Source organism: Ambystoma mexicanum, chromosome 2p, assembly GCF_040938575.1.
Source record: "Ambystoma mexicanum isolate Mex_15411 chromosome 2p, UKY_AmexF1_1, whole genome shotgun sequence".
In the NCBI taxonomy this organism is placed as follows: Eukaryota; Metazoa; Chordata; class Amphibia; order Caudata; family Ambystomatidae; genus Ambystoma; species Ambystoma mexicanum.
In genome coordinates this window covers 1,197,493,365-1,197,500,988 of record NC_090923.1, presented here as the reverse complement: position 1 = coordinate 1,197,500,988, position 7,624 = coordinate 1,197,493,365, and positions in this window count along the sequence as shown.

The following is a 7,624-nucleotide window of genomic DNA, read 5'->3' as shown; positions in this document are numbered from 1 at the left end:
ACCGAGGCGGTAAAATCACCTGGTTACCGCCGGACTCGTATTACCATTCCGCCTCAGTGATTCCCGGAATTACCGGGGCATTACAACCCCGGTTTCCCAGAATCACGGAGGCGGAATGGTGTTAATCCCCATTCCCATTGAGCCCTATGGGACTCGATGGGAATGGGGATCATGGAAACAACGGCAGCATCTCGTGATGCTGCCGGTGTTTCCTCGTCTGCCTGCAGGCGGGCGGTGTTAAACCCGCCAGGTCAAACCTGGCAGGAACATCACCTCCCGCCTGCAAGAGTCGGTATCAGGCGGTCCGGAAACAACGGTGGCGGCGGTTTTACCGCCACTGTTATTTCCAGACCGCCTGATTTGTAATGAGGCCCATTGTGTCTTTCTTTGAGCACAACACTCTTCGGGAGACCTCAGCTGCGGTTAGGTGGGACGCCTTCAAAGTGTATATTAGGGGTATGTCTATCTCCCGGGAGGCTGGGGTGCTGAAAGCAATCAGAGCTGCCCTCGGTCGCTCGGAAGCCAAACTGAAGCAATTGGAGCTGCGATGTTCTGCTGGGGCAGACCCCGCCATACTTGCCCAAATCAGTGATGAACTCCAGGCATATAACACACTTGCCATCAACGAAGTCAAATACTTTAGCTGGCCACAGGCCGCCAGGAAATATGGTGAGGGGGACAGGCCGGGGAAAACATTAGCGACACTAGTTAAAAGGGAATCTGGCCGGACGGGGATCACCTCTATTAAAGATAAACATGGCAACGCATAATGGGCTGACCAACAAATCCTAGATATATTCACTGAGTTTTATAGGTCCCTCTACTCCCAGCCTGTCGAACACACCGAACAACATATGCGAGAGCTTCAGAACCAGATCCCCACCACTGAGATCTCATCCACTAGCCGGGACCAGTTAGATTCCCCAATTACACTAGACGAGATAGTAACAGTCATCTCAGACTTGCCCAAAGGCAAGGCCCCGGGCCCTGATGGGCTAACGGCCAATTTCTATCAAGAGCACATCGCCATATTAGCCCCCAGGTTGCTTCAGGTCTGGGACGTATCACTTCGTGTCTCTATCCTCCCCCTTTCCATGCGTGAAGCTGTTACCACGGTACTGCTCAAGCCTGGCAAGCCTGACGATGAATACCGGTCATGTAGCACCCTCTCCCTTATGAACCTCGACACCAAAATCTTTGCTAAAATTATAGCGAATCGCTTTCTGCCCATCATGACATATCTAGTCCATGAAGACCAGGCTGGCTTCGTACCTGGTAGGTCTACCTCCCATAATATCAGAAGACTGTTTAATGTTATGTCCCGCATAGACCAAGATGCACAAGCTGTGGTGGTCACGCTGGATGCTCAGAAGGCCTTTGATATGGTCTCCTGGAGATACATGTGGCTGGTGCTGGAGGCTATGGGCGTCGGCCCAAACATGATTGAGTTCATCAAATTGTTATACACTTCTCCTGTGGCGCGGGTAAAAGCTAATACACTGACGTCTGACCTTTTCACACTCTTCAGGGGTACCCGACAGGGATGCCCCTTCTCTCCAATTCTATTCGCTCTAGCAATAGAGCCAATGGCAGACTATGCCCATGTACATCACTCCCGCGGCGGAATAAGACTGAAAGAAAACCCCGAAATAGTATCCCTATATGCGGACGATGTTCTACTGTACATCAGCGATCCCACAACCCATCTTGACCCCATATTGAGAGATATTACCTGCATCGGCACCCACTCCGGTTTCACTATTATTCAAAGTCAAAGATCTTCCCGCTCACTAAATCCACCCAACAACCCACCACCGAATACCCCCTCCGCTGGTCCCCGAATGGTGTCAGATATCTGGGTGTACAAATATCCCTAACCAAACCCACCCTGCTTGCCGATAATTACTCTGCGGTAGCACAAACAGTCGAGGCTAAAGTCTTACGGTGGCGTACCCTTCCATTATCCATTGCTGGTCAGCTTTCCCTCATCAAAATGATTCTACTCTCTAAACTCCTTTACACTTTTAGTAACGTACCCGTATGGCCTGGGGGGAATACTTCGCTAGACTGCACACACTATGTGCACAGTTCCTCCGGCACTCTGGCGCAGTACGCAAGAAGTGGACTGACATGAAGCTCCCATATAGTCAAGGGGGACTCACGGCTCCGGATCTGACGCTTTACTGGTCTGCGGCCCAAGCCCAGCACGCCACTCATTGGTACCCTGGTACTCTGGCGCGTCCCCACGTTAAACTGGAACGACTGGCAGCAGCTGGCATCAACCTAATGTCCCTCATCCTACACCAGCATTACACACCTGACTCTCCCATTGATCCAATCAACACGACCCTTCAGGCCTGGACGCGCTTGCTATACCAGACACCTGAAGCCTCCCCATACTATAAGTGGCTCCCTGTCTGGGCCTTCCCCGGCCTGGAGCCCACACATGACACAGCATTGGCCCGACACTGGGGGGCATTTGGATACCAGGCACTGTCGGACTTCTATCCCGAAGGCAGGTTCATTGACCCACAAACGTGGAAACAAGGGCACACCAGGTCCGCCTTAGAGACCCTCCAATACTATAGACTGCGGGCCGAGTTTTTGCACCAAATGACCCACATTCCCAGATGAGCCCCCAGACAACCCGGCGATTGCATATATTGCCAACTCTGGTGGCACCCGTGGAGTAGTATCCTCACTATATAAGATCCTACAGGACGCTACCCCTACTCCTGCTCTCAGGGCACGCGATGAATGGGCTGTTGAACTGGGCCTAGAGATATCCGACAAGGTCTGGGGGGAAATGTGCCTACACACCCAAAAAGTCTCCCTCAATTTCCGTCGTTGCGCCATGCAATATAAACTCCTAAACAGGCTTTATTATACTCCACACAGGACTTCGAGGTTCACCCACACCACAGTGCACCCCTGCCCCCGTTGTGGAGCGACAAAAGCGGACCACTTACACATGTTCTGGACCTGTGATAAACTGCTTGGATTCTGGGAAAGCATTCTAGAAACACTCCCTGTTATCACTGAAACTGTGGTTGATCCTGATCCTTTAGCAGTTCGGTTTGGAGCCTGGAAAACGGATGGCACCAGACGTTTGGCTAAATTTCTGAACATAGGGTGTATGGTAACCAAAAAATGCATACTTCAGAGCTGGAGAAGTCCCTCCCCCCCCCGATCTACCAGAAATGGCTCCACATGCTAACTTGGTCACGAAACTGTGAGGAGGAGTACCTGTCCATGCTCCCCGCCCATTCCCGCCCCAAGAACATCTGGGTTGAATTCAATACGTATCTTAACAATCAAAGTGAGGGCACGCCTGGGTCCGGCTCGTCCCCCACTCCATCAGGGACCATTCCTGCATCATGAACTCCTATTTACCCTCCTCTCATGTGAAGCTCGTTTGACATTGCTGTGATTAATGTACTATGATCAATGTGTTGCTCCATCATATGTTTATCATGTATATTTGTTACCCTGATGTATGTGCCTTGTGAACCTCTGCCGCCAAAAATAAAAGTTTAAAAAAAAGAAAAAGAAAAAAGTTTTTGTTTGTGTAAAGTAACAAAATGAGATTTTACCTTAAAATTCAATGTGAAAAAGAAATCAGAGAAGGAACAGCCATGTTACAAAAACCAACAGCGCAAAGACAAGAATAATAGGCACAAACCTTCAAATTTCGTATTTGGAAGTGCCATTGGCAAGTGCTGTTCACTGTGTGAGCTGGGTGTTACCCTGAGTGACCTGAAATTGAAGAAAGCGGTACGTTGGGCTATAGTGGCCTCACGTTGGACTTTAACTGTGGACTTTTGCTCAATTGATATGATTAGAATCCCCTGTAACAAGATCTCTATTTTTATTGTCTTTCTAGGCAACTGTTTGGAAATATATAGTTGGCTCCGCCCCCCTCAGAGATGCACCTTCAAAAGCAACCACTGCGTGCATTTGTAAGTACCATTGGCAAGTGCTGTTCGCTGTTCCCTGTGCCCTGGGGCAAGGGCCTGGTATGATTGAGGTTTAAAAAAAAATATATATATAGAACAAGAAAGCAAGGCGCTAACACGGTATCAGGTAATATTATCCCCACAAATAATGTCGCCATATATATGGTCTTCGGGAAAGGCCATAGGCGACATTATTTATGGGGATAATTTATGGGGTAAATGGGAGCGGGGGTTGCAGGGGTGGCACCTGCTCCCTTTAAAAAAATATGGGGGTTGCAGCGGTGCCCTCCACAGGTTTCATTGGTTAATATCGGAAAAAAATTGCACCCTTCTTGTATCGCGATGTGGTTGCTGGGATATTAGCACATGGAACCACTAACACTAGGTAAACATGGGAAGCATATACATGAGTGATTGATGAACGTGAAAAACGAGACAAAAGACACGAGTTACGAAGAGTGAAGGCCCTCCTGAGTTGAGACGCCACAAGTGGCAGCTGCGGTAGGCCAGTAATTGATTACAACTCACATTGGTCTGCCTGCACACTAAGTAAATCATTAAGCTGGCTAGGTGCATTAAATCACAAAGGGCAGAAAGTATATAAAATGGCTGACATAAATAAAGTGTCGAGTGATGATGTTTGTGGAGTAGACTCTGCCACAGTAACTACACATGTGCCGTTTAAACAAATAGGGGGGTTGAACATAGAATGTCCTAAAGTAGTGGGCTCTAGTGCCCTACCTGTCCCTGAGATGCAGTTACAGGAACCGAGACAACCTCAGCGCTACTGTAGAACGTATGTACCAAAAATCATTGTAAAACCAACAAGTGCAATAACATTTAAATAAATGACTACATAGTATCCAAATATCAACGAATTAAGCTCAATTGATGAAGAATGTGCTGTTAAAGAGATCGTAGCTGATCGAAATGGATCTTGGAGCTGTTTGGACATGAAGTTAATTGATAGTGTTCTTAGTCCACTTCAGACTTACTCTAAAAGAAACGTGTATGGCTGATCAGACGTGGGTGATGGTACATTCAAACCATCTAGACCCATCACGCGAGGATGGGTGTGAGAGCAATCTAGAAATTGTGAATATAAATGTAAAGGAAATGGATATTATTACTAATATGGCAAAAACAACACCGTAGATAACTCTGTGTATGAGACAGAGAATACTTCAATAGAGACTAACAAGAACATTGAAATTAGGGTTGATGATCACAATGTCGTATGGGAAGTAGTAGGAGTTAACCAGACGCAAGATGTTATTAATATTGTGAATATTGAAAATGTTAATGTGGACAATGTGCCCATTGAGGTTTCCGTAATTGAATATGAAATCGAGAATGCAAATCCTACATCCATACCTCTGACTACATGCCCTAGCATAGATAGCTTATTTGAAAATGAACTGGGTGAACAATGTGGGAGCGCACAGCATCTGATGACATTAACTAATAATATTAACAATGAGAGCACTAAGCCTAGAGCGTGTAGTGGACAATCCCAAAAAACGAAGGCTATTTTCAAGCATAACAGTAGTGATAAGTGTAATGATAGCATGTCATCGACTGATATGTTTAGAGTATTTGAAAACTTACTTTACACTTAAGTAGAGAAATGTGAAAGGCTTGAAAATAAATTAGATGTACGATCACTTCTCCTACACAAAAGCATAAATCGTGGGAGAAACTTTTTAAGAGAACAAGATACCAAAACTGATAATATAATTAGCCGAATTTGTGGAGAAGATACCATGGAAGTGTAAACAACAACTAATAAAATCGATGCCTGCCCGGAAGGTGCAGACGTGCCGGTATTGCCACAAAGAGAATTAATTAAATGTAAGGAGAAGGTTACATCACAAGCCTTCATGTATATGAAAAAATCTAGATTGCGTAAGAATAAATGTATCGTGAGTGAGGATAATGCTAATCTCAACATTGAAACAGCTGACAATCGAAATGTAGGCATATCACAGTTGGCCACAATAGAAAGTAATGGCTGTGAGATGGAACGTGTTTTAGGGAGTAAGCCACTGACTGCAGTACTCCCTGCGAGAAACCACACAAAGGTGTGCGATATACGCAATTACATGGTTGAACCTGACTTTGCGAATGTGGGCATATGCAATACTGGTACGGAAGTTATCCAACGGGCAACACACAAGATAACCAGACACAACAAGCAAAGCAAAGTGGGAGAAGACACTGTGGTTCATGTCTTGGATGACGTACAGTGTCTTACTAATGGTAAAGATGATAGAGCCACAGCAAACGGTCCAACTAAGAAACAAACGGTATACATTAAGGGGGGGGGCACTGGAACAAAGACTATGGCCCCTAAAGCAAGTACTGATCACCAATCACAGACTCAAGTTAGTTGGTATGATAAAGCAAAACTACAAGAAAGGAATGTAATAGATAATGTGAAAACGGCTATTAGAGATGAATGTAATGCCTTACAAATTCAATCAGTCTCCGCGTCTAACTATCTAACACTGCTAAATAGGGTTGGCAACCTGTGCATTCTCAACTCAATAGTAGCTTTGAGGACAATACATTCCAATGACTTTAAGATCGTGGACTAGGTGGAAGACACAACTATGTCAGTGCCCAACATTTAGTTTACAACTGAATCGACATTGGATTATATTATGCAATATGAAAATGAACTGCACATAATAGGTTATAGTTATAGGGTAGCAGACATGGTAAACATATGTAGGGAACCCTAAACATCATGTGGTAGATAGGGCAACATAAAATGGCAAACACAAAGGAAACTACCACTGGTAAATATGATTTTTTTTCCTCTAAAACCGTGGTTTCCGGCCTGATTTATTTGGAGTTGGAATTAATAAATCAGTAGGCCACTAACCATCACCTTGTCAAGACACTCTCCAAAGGTGTAAAAAAAACAAGTGTTTATTATTCACACGTCAAAAATTAGATATAATCTGAGTACAAAATGATTTTATATGATAAAATAAAACAATATCCAATATAGATTGACAAGTAATTGATAAAACATAAGCGAATACTCCAAAGCATGAAGTCTAATACAAGAACAAAAACCTTCACGGTACATGAATTCATATTGAAATAACGTAAAAAGGGGTATTGTCGCAGTAATAGATCCTGGGAGGGTTTACAAAGAAGAGTTTGAAAAAGAAGGAAGGAGGGGCAAAAAAAATCACATTATTTCAACAATTCAATAAATCAGTTGTCTATCCACAATCGAGCATATTGAAAGAAACCGCTTGCTGAGGCATTTGTCTTTCACTGACTCTCTGTTCTGGTCTGCAGTCTGTCTACGCTGACTAGCGTGCTGAAGGAGGAGGAGCCTTTGCTTTAAAGACTCCATTCTGATGTGGAGCATCCACAGAGCCGTTTGCTGAGGCTGTTGCCTTCCACTGACTCTCTGTACTGGTCTGCAGTCTGTCTACCCTGACTACCGTTTTGAGGTAGGAGGAGCCTTTCCTTTAAAGACTCAATTCTGACGCAGAGCGTCCGTGGAGCCGTTTGCTGAGGAGTTTGTCTTCCAGAGTCTTTGGCTGCAATGGCTACACAGATACAGGTTGACCGCATGCCCCTCCTCCTTGCGTGAAACGTTATGACTTTGATTTCAATCATCTGACAAATCATCTCTTCCTGTTGGG